The sequence below is a fragment of the Schistocerca piceifrons genome, chromosome 2 (genome assembly GCF_021461385.2).
Source record: "Schistocerca piceifrons isolate TAMUIC-IGC-003096 chromosome 2, iqSchPice1.1, whole genome shotgun sequence".
NCBI classification, from domain to species: domain Eukaryota; kingdom Metazoa; phylum Arthropoda; class Insecta; order Orthoptera; family Acrididae; genus Schistocerca; species Schistocerca piceifrons.
This window is the reverse complement of record NC_060139.1, coordinates 51,166,667-51,176,422: the sequence shown is the minus strand read 5'-3', so window position 1 is coordinate 51,176,422 and position 9,756 is coordinate 51,166,667. Positions and strand designations below refer to the sequence as shown.

The following is a 9,756-nucleotide window of genomic DNA, read 5'->3' as shown; positions in this document are numbered from 1 at the left end:
TATCAACAAGTGCGCCTGCTCATAGGTTCACAGACAATCGGTGTAGATGCCCTCCTACCTGAACTGCCTGGCATTTACATCTGCCCATACCTGCTGGTTATGGACATTTTCAACACTATATCTTGTGAACCCTGCCTTATCGGTAAATAACATTTTAGATGAGAATAGTGGATCTGCAGCACACTTCTGTAACAGCCATTGACAGAACTGCCGTCTGCCATGATGATCCTTTGGCCTTAGGGCACTAACGCGCTGTAGATGATATGAGTACAGCAATTTCTCTTGAAGTACTCCCAAGAAAATAGAGTGCTGGTAATCATCGTCCACTTGTCCCAGGGGTTTCTTCCACTGCACGTAGCACACGCTCCTCCATGTCATGCGTGCGGACCGTGCGTGGCCTTCCACTGTCAGTCTCCCGTGATGCAGTTTACCTGTGTCCCTCAGACACTGGAAAAGTCTGCCGAACAGCTTATCAGAGGACACTCTGCGCTGTGGATATTTTTCAGCGCAGAGGGGACGGTCTTCTGGGCTACGTCCATCCGCGAAACCATAGCAAAATATCATATCCGCCATTTCACTTGTCTAGTAGTAGGCTTCGATTGCTAACAAATGATCGAAGAGAGAAACTGTAAATGTACTACACCATTTGTACGTACAAACAGTGCAGTAACAGTAAACACGTTCGTAAATCCACGTTTGGAAGAAGATGAAACGCCATGTTAGGTTCCCAGCGTTGACAGTAAAGTGCAATAAGGCACACAAATACGACATAAGCTAATGTAGACTACAACACGAACCATATAACTGACTCCAGGCCAGCTAATAGTAGACTTTGTACTGTGAGTGAGACATCATAACCCCCTGCCGAAACATTTCACGGAGCGGCAGAGCAACGAGTATGCTAACATCCACAACCAATCGTCGAGCAGCCCTTCCCATAAACACACGGTTACCTCGGAAAGTAACCGTCTCTGGACTCATGTTTATCGGAGAGATAAAGGGTGACTTAGGCAGAATTTCTGTCTGTTGCGGTGAATGGCATCTTGTTCTTGTAGGGTTCTGCCCACTGGTCTCGTCTAGGGTGCCTAAAGGATACAGCGTTCTCAGAATGCTATACTTCCATTCTAGCAAATCAAATTAATAGTTTTTAGTGCAATAAAGAAACAGACAGTACCTAACTTTGAATTTACAATGGAATCGCAAGCGTTGGGCGACATGCACAGAAGTAATGTTCTTCGTTATAGATAATGTCTATGTAAGCAACTGATACGGATCACACGACACTGCTACCGTAGTGCTCTCATAGTACACTAGCACTCCGTCATCAGGCCACAAGTGGCCCATCGGGACCATCCGACCGCCGTGTCATCCTCAGTTGAGGATGCGGATAGGAGGGGCATGTGGTCAGCACACCACTCTCCCGGTCGTTTCGATGGTTTTCTTTGACCGGAGCCGCTACTATTCGGTCGAGTAGCTCCTCAGTTGGAATCACGAGGCTGAATATATATTTGCTTAACAAGAGTGATAGGGCACAAATCGCAGAATATCTGAGTGACCATCATCAAACGTTCATTTCTGAGGAAGAGGATGTGGAACAAAAATGGAAAAAATTCAGAAACATCTTCCAGTACGCCTTAGATAAGTTCGTACCGACTAAGGTCCAAAGCGAGGGGAAAGATCCACCGTGGTATAACAATCATGTACGAAAGGTACTACGGAAACAAAGAAAGCTTCATCATAGGTTTAAGAGTAGTCGAATCATAGCTGATAAGGAAAAGCTGAACGAAGCGAAAAAGAGCGTAAAGAGAGCAATGAGAGAAGCATTCAACGAATTCGAACATAAAACATTGGCAAACAATCTAAACAAGAACCCTAAAAAGTTTTGGTCATATGTAAAATCGGTAAGCGGATCTAAATCCCCTATTCAGTCACTCGTTGACCACGATGGCACCGAAACAGAGGACGACCGAAGAAAGGCAGAAATACTGAATTCAGTGTTCCGAAACTGTTTCACTGCGGAAAATCGTAACACGGTCCCTGACTTCAGCCGTCGCACGGACGCCAAAATGGAAAATATTGAAATAAACGATATCGGAATTGAAAAACAACTGCTATCACTTAGTAGCGGTAAAGCATCCGGACCAGACGAGATACCCTTAAGATTCTACAGTGATTATGCTAAAGAACTTGCCCCCTTTCTATCAGCAATTTATCGTAGATCGCTGGAAGAACGTAAAGTACCTAGCGACTGGAAGAAAGCGCAGGTCGTTCCCATTTTCAAGAAGGGTCATAAATCAGATGCGAATAATTATAGGCCTATTTCGCTTACGTCAATCTGTTGTAGAATAATGGAACATGTTTTGTGTTCTCGTATTATGACGTTCTTAGATAATACAAATCTCCTTCATCATAACCAACATGGATTCCGCAAACAGAGATCATGTGAAACTCAGCTCGCCCTATTTGCCCAAGAAATTCACAGTGCCGTAGACACTGGCGAGCAGATTGATGCCGTATTCCTGGACTTCAGGAAGGCATTTGATACGGTTCCGCACTTACGTTTAGTGAAAAAAATACGAGCTTACGGAATATCGGACCAGGTTTGTGATTGGATTCAGGATTTCCTAGAAGAAAGAACACAACATGTCATTCTTAACGGTTCAAAATCTGCAGATGTAGAGGTAATTTCGGGAGTACCGCAGGGAAGCGTGATAGGACCTTTATTGTTTACAATATACATAAATGACTTAGTTGACAACATCGGTAGCTCCGTGAGGCTATTTGCAGATGACACGGTTGTCTACAAGAAAGTAGCAACATCAGAAGACTCGTACGTACTCCAGGAGGACCTGCAGAGGATTAATGCATGGTGCGACAGCTGGCAGCTTTCCCTAAACGTAGATAAATGTAATATAATGCGCATACATAGGGGCAGAAATCCATTCCAGTACGATTATGCCATAGGTGGTAAATCATTGGAAGCGGTAACGACCGTAAAATACTTAGGAGATACTATCCGGAGCGATCTGAAGTGGAATGATCACATAAAACAAATAGTGGGAAAAGCAGGCGCCAGGTTGAGATTCATAGGAAGAATTCTAAGAAAATGTGACTCATCGACGAAAGAAGTAGCTTACAAAACGCTTGTTCGTCCGATTCTTGAGTATTGCTCATCAGTATGGGACCCTTACCAGGTTGGATTAATAGAAGAGATAGACATGATCCAGCGAAAAGCAGCGCGATTCGTCATGGGGACATTTAGTCAGCGCGAGAGCGTTACGGAGATGCTGAACAAGCTCCAGTGGCGGACACTTCAAGAAAGGCGTTACGCAATACGGAGAGGTTTATTATCGAAATTACGAGAGAGCACATTCCGGGAAGAGATGGGCAACATATTACTACCGCCCACATATATCTCGCGTAATGATCACAACGAAAAGATCCGAGAAATTAGAGCAAATACGGAGACTTACAAGCAGTCGTTCTTCCCACGCACAATTCGTCAATGGAACAGGGAAGGGGGGATCAGATAGTGGTACAATAAGTACCCTCCGCCACACACCGTAAGGTGGCTCGCGGAGTATAGATGTAGATGTAGATGTAGAGTGCACCCCGAAAAATGACAACAGCACATGGCGGTCCGGATGGTCACCCATCCAAGTGCCGGCCACGCTCGACAGGGCTTAACTTCGGTGATCCGACGGGAACCGGTGTATCCACTGCGGCAAGGCCGTTGCCAGTGCTCTTATAGTCCTGTGCGAATATTGTCCGGCCGAGGCTGCCAGGAGCAGCGCTTATATTCTCTTCGGCTAGAGGGCGCTGCAGTCGTGGTGCGGTCCTCGTCAGCTGGCTATTGGCTGACGTCGTCTCACCGCCTTCTCTGCTGTTGGGACCTTCGTCTTCGTGATGGCGGTTGTCGATACGCCGGAACAGCTCTAAATGTCGACAAATGTAAGTTAAGGGAGATGAGTGTGAAAGGCAATCATGTGATTCTGTGTTAGTGGTCTACTGCTTCACAAAGTCACGTCTCGCAGTAACGTTGTAAGGCGTTGTGATATGGAATGGGCAGGCCCCTGGCAGGTCCTTTCTGTTTTCTCATCGTCATCATCTACTACGTCATTGTTGTGTTTGTTGCTGTTCTCCTGTGCGTCAAAGAGCTGTGGTTTCAACTGTGTGCTGGATTTGTACATGGTGTTACTGTCAGTGATCGTTACGTGCTACGCCGTCCGTCGACACTTTTATGCTCCAGTGTGTGGTTTTGTTTTGCGTGCGCAAATTTTTTACGGTTTTTATCCCCATTTTACAGGCGCCACATTTTTGTCTTTTCTCTTCCATGATATTCCCTTTTTTATAACGATGTATGCCATATTGTCTCCTTTATGTTATTTTAAATGTCCTCTACTGTATGAAGAGTTTGACAGAGCACTGAAAGACCAGAGTCGAAACAAGGCCCCCGGAGTAGACAACATTCCATTAGAACTACTGACGGCCTTGGGAGAGCCAGTCCTGACAAAATACTACCATCTGGTGAGCAGGATGTATGAGACAGGCGAAATACCCTCAGACTTCAAGAAGAATATAATAATTCCAATTCCAAAGAAAGCAGGTGTTGACAGATGTGAAAATTACGAACTATCACTTTAATAAGCAATAGCTGCAAAGTACTAACACGAATTCTTTACAGACGAAAGGAAAAACTAGTAGAAGCCGACCTCGGGGAAGATCAGTTTGGATTCCGTAGAAATACTGGAAAACGTGAGGCAATACTGACCTTACGACTTATCTTAGAAGAAAGATTAAGGAAAGGCAAACCTACGTTTCTAGCACTTGAAGACTTAGAAAAAGCTTTTGACAATGTTGACTGGAATACTCTCTTTCCAATTCTAAAGGTGGCAGGGGTAAAATACAGGGAGCGAAAGGCTATTTACAATTTGTACAGAAACCAGATGGCAGTTATAAGAGTCGAGGGGTATGAAAGGGAAGCAGTGGTTGGGAAGGTAGTGAGACAGGTTTGTAGCCTATCCCCGATGTTGTTTAATCTGTATATTGAGCAAGCAGTAAAGGAAACAAAAGAAAAATTCGGAGTAGGTATTAAAATCCATGGAGAAGAAATAAAAACTTTGACGTTCGCCGATCACATTCTAATTCTGTCAGAGACAGCAAAGGACTTGGAAGAGCAGTTGAATGGAATGGACAGTGTCTTGAAAGGAGGATATAAGATGAACATCAACAAAAGCAAAACGAGGATAATGGAATGTAGTCGGATTAAGTCGGGTGATGCTGAGGGAATTAGATTAGGCAATGAGACACTTAAAGTAATAAAGGAGTTTTGCTGTTTGGGGAGTAAAATAGCTGATGATGGTCGAAGTAGAGAGGATATAAAATGTAGACTGGCATTGGCAAGGAAAGCGTTTCTGAAGAAGAGAAATTTGTTAACATCGAGTATAGATTTAAGCGTTAGGAAGTCATTTCTGGAAGTGTTTGTATGGAGTGTAGCCATGTATGGAAGTGAAACATGGACGATAAATAGTTTGGACAAGAAGAGAATAGAAGCTTTCGAAATGTGATGCTACAGAAGAATGCTGAAGATTAGATGGGTAGATGACATAACTAATGAGGAAGTTTGAATAGGATTGGGGAGAAGAGAAGTTGGTGGCACAACTTGACCAGAAGAAGGGATCGGTTGGTAGGACATGTTCTGAGGCATCAAGGGATCACCAATTTAGTATTGGAGGGCAGCGTGGATGGTGAAAATCATAGAGGGAGACCAAGAGATGAATACAATAAGCAGATTCAGAAGGATGTAGGCTGCAGAAAGTACTGGGAGATGAAGAAGCTTGCACAGGATGGAGTATCATGGAGAGCTGCATCAAACCAGTCTCAGGACTGAAGACCAGTACAACAACAACTGTATGATTAACGTCTTTCGGCTGAAGAGCAGCGCATATGCTGCTGCAAGCCCGCCCCAGATGGGTCATTGAAATACAATAAAGGAAAAAAAAGGAAAGGGTACGTAACGTAAATGGTAGGGAAGGCGAATTGTCGACTTGGGTTAATGGGAGAATTCTAGGAAGGTGTAGCTCACCTGTAAAGGAGAATGCGTCTAGAACACTAGTGCGACCTATTCTTGAGTACTGCTCGACTGTTTGGGATCCCCACTAGGTCGCTGTAAAGAAATATAAAAGAGTACCTCAGACACGCTTCCTGAAATTAAATGTTAGTCCCTGGAGGGAGGACGACGTCCTTTTCGCGAAGCACTTCTGAGAAAACTTGGAGTACTACATTTGCGGCTGACATCAGAAGGAATACCTGAACCGGTCAAATTAGTATACAGTCCTAGTACAACCACCAACCAAGTAAGGCGCGCAATAAATCTGTAGATCGCCTCATACACTTACCGTATACACAGTAAAATAAGTACACTGTAATATGATAAAGTATAAAATACTGAAATATTGTAAGAATAACCTTCTTTAATAACTGAAAGATTTAGGGATTGCACTGAATTAACACCGAAGATACATATTGCTTTTATTAAACTAGTAAAGCCGTGAACAGTAACTTAAAATTCTAATGTGATGGTTGCGTACAAAATTTTACTTGTACCTGTGCCTCGTCAATTAGACGTTTACTTTTTTAATACACACTAAAAATGTATGTCAGAGGCTCGGAGCTCAAATGCCAGAATACGGACCCAAGGGTTGGCATTCGGTCCTATAGTCGTTGCACTTCTTTTTTTATCTGGCAGCGATCTGTTACTGGCGAAAATATCAAGCTACACTTTAATTGGGAGTACACCTGTAACTCGTTGTTCTCCATCTATTTTTTATGATGAAGTTCTCTTCGGTTCTAATTGGTTGTCACATATTTGTGCAAATTATTACAAAGAATTTTCAGCTTCACAAGAATTCTTTCAATTCAAATGCCACCAACTCATACATGCAGTCAAAATGGTGTGTCATTAGGAAATGTTTTTTTAAAAAAAACCATACTTTTCCTGCCATTCGTTACTTTTCTAATTTTATTATATACTTCTCACTTGGTTGTATCTTCTTGGAGCACAGAACATATTCACAAGAAGAAAAACGAAATTTTGAGTCCGGAAGACAAGAAAATAGCTAACTATAATAAACATTGCAATACAAAGCGGCAAGGAAATCATTATCGAGTGGTGTTTCGATCAGGTAAACATTTCTAAACAGACTCTACATTTATAAGAGTGTGCAAGAGAGACAGCCAAGCATCTCTGGTTTACACCCACCTCCAGCTGTAACATTCGCGAATAGTGAGAGGAGAGAACTGCAGTAGTGAATATAACCACGAATACGTGTGATTTAGAATCATCGTCATCTGACATTACTTGCGGCGCGTCTTTGTATCTTCTCCATGTGTTCTATTCGTTCCACCTGATAAAAAGTCCCACAATGGCCTGCTAAGTTCTGGAGTCGAAGAAACGAGGATTTTATGAAAACTGTGCATTCCATGCCGAAGGATGTATTCATTGTTATGGCTGCGTACTAGATGGATTTCTGGGGGATATTCATGAATAATGACATGGCACAGCTGAAACAGTAGCCGTCAGAAGTACCTTCACGGCCGGTCGCGGATTGTATTGGGCGAAAATTTCCGTTCATGCCTCTAGATAATTTGAAAGGGAATTGGTTCGTGTCTGGTGGGACATATTGGCGGCTGCACGCTTGGTGCAATGTTACCGCCAGGTAACTAACTCAGCGAACATGCAAAGGGGCTTACGGATCTCCGCGTGCCCGAGCGTTCGCATATTAGTGCGTTCCGCTGCTGATGGGGCAGCCGGCGGATTAAGCCGCGGCAGCAGCTGGTCATCCCGAGTTCCTGCTGGCGGTCCAGGCGAAAGCAATTCCAACGGCAGCTCTGCTCTTCATAAGCATCACACGTGCCGTGTATGTTGCAAAGAGACCAATTCAACACAATGTTATGACAGACTTTAGGTATTACCGTAATTTCAGATTTAACTACAAAATTAGGTCCAGCGCAGAGTCTGCCACGTCCTTCTCCCATGCCCCCCTCCCCCCTCCTACCCCCACCCTCAACGAACCAGCTACACACAGATATGGGTCGGTCAGTGTACGTCATACTTGTAGAAAAATATTTCGGTGAATGTATGTTGCTATGCACAACAAACTAAGAACAGTTTTTCCCCTGGCAGATTCTTCACCTAGTCTACAAAAAATGACTGCAGAACCTCAACATCTGGAAGTGTGGTTCTCCATTAGATGCATCACAGGACATAACAAAGACCTTATTTGAATGAACCGGAAATGCGGAAATGGGAGATACTGGGAAAAACTCTTCCCATCGTAGATTAAGAGCAATTGTGTAAAAAGCTGTCAACGATATTTAGTCCACACTGACAGGGTGTACAGTCCCATCACACATGAAAACTGAACTGTAAACCAAAGAGGTGCTAATGCCTCTAGGAGGAATTCTGTTCAGAACGAGGGCAAAAATTATCCAATATTGCCAGTATTTCTTCCTGTCTTATGCAGGCCGGCACACACACACACACACACACACACACACACACACACACACACAACTGACAATGTTGTGGAATTGGTTCACTATTTCTCTGATTTCCTTTAATGACATGAACCTGATAAATGACTCTCAATACAGGACTGCACCTTCACTCAAACAAAATAATTTCTATCAAAATTTGAAGATACACAACTATACGCTAACACCTCAAAAACAACAGGACGTTCGATGAGCATGGCATCATTGTAGGACTACCAAAGAACTGCGGACCAACCTCTCTACAGAAATTTACACCAATAATCGTAACTATCTTGCAACCTAAAACACTTTATGACGACTGGGAATGTGCACTCATCCATTCGATGCACAAGGATGGACCCACGGCGAACGTGAACGACTAGAGAATAAACTCTCTGCAACAAGCCAACTATGTAATTCTCACAGCGCACTTACTCCAGAGAAGACAAGGATATTGAGGACACAAAACAGGCGAAAACCAGACAGGCTTTCTTTCCGATCTTTCATGCACAGAACAAAGCTTAAAAATGTAAACCCATTTAAATTACAAGGCCATCAGCAATGACCCAATCATTTGCATCTTCATAAAATTCAAGGACACGCACCATTCCTTGTCAACCATCTTAGAAGAAGAAGAATTACACACCCCAAAATACCATCACTGATGAAACAAACACGGACTGGAATAACATCAAAAGCTAAATTCATTGTCGAATGCTCCTGTCATTTTTCAGTCAAAACCGGAGTGGGCAAAGCCGATTGATTATCCCATTACTGTTCAACCTGGTCCAAATGTCTGTGAGCACTATGGGACACAACTTCTAAGGTCATCAGTTCCCTACAACTTAGAACTACTTCAACCTAACCAACCTAAGGACATCACACACATCCATGCCCGAGGCAGGAATCGAACTTGCGACCGCAGCGGTCGTGAGGTTCCAGACTGTAGCGCCTAGAGCCGCTCGGCCCCGCCAGCCGGCTAACTTGGTCCTGGACAAGGTAATGAGGGGATGGGAAAAAGAACTGGAAATGTAAGGACACTAGTAACCAACACGACTTGGACGGTCCCGAGACAGCATAGAATTATCAACCCCAGCTTTTACCGACGAAGACGTCTTGGTCATCGTCTTACATAACGAAGTACCGACAACCAGGCACGTAAAAGACAATAAAGAAATACGGCAATATGAACCGAGGGGCACTTTCATAGAATAAACTGAA

General features: G+C 43.6%; 1 pseudogene; it reads right to left on the bottom strand.

Moving 5' to 3' along the window:
- Positions 1–3,620: 3,620 nt before the first annotated feature.
- LOC124778258 lies at positions 3,621–3,738 on the bottom strand (annotated as a pseudogene).
- Positions 3,739–9,756: the final 6,018 nt, after the last annotated feature.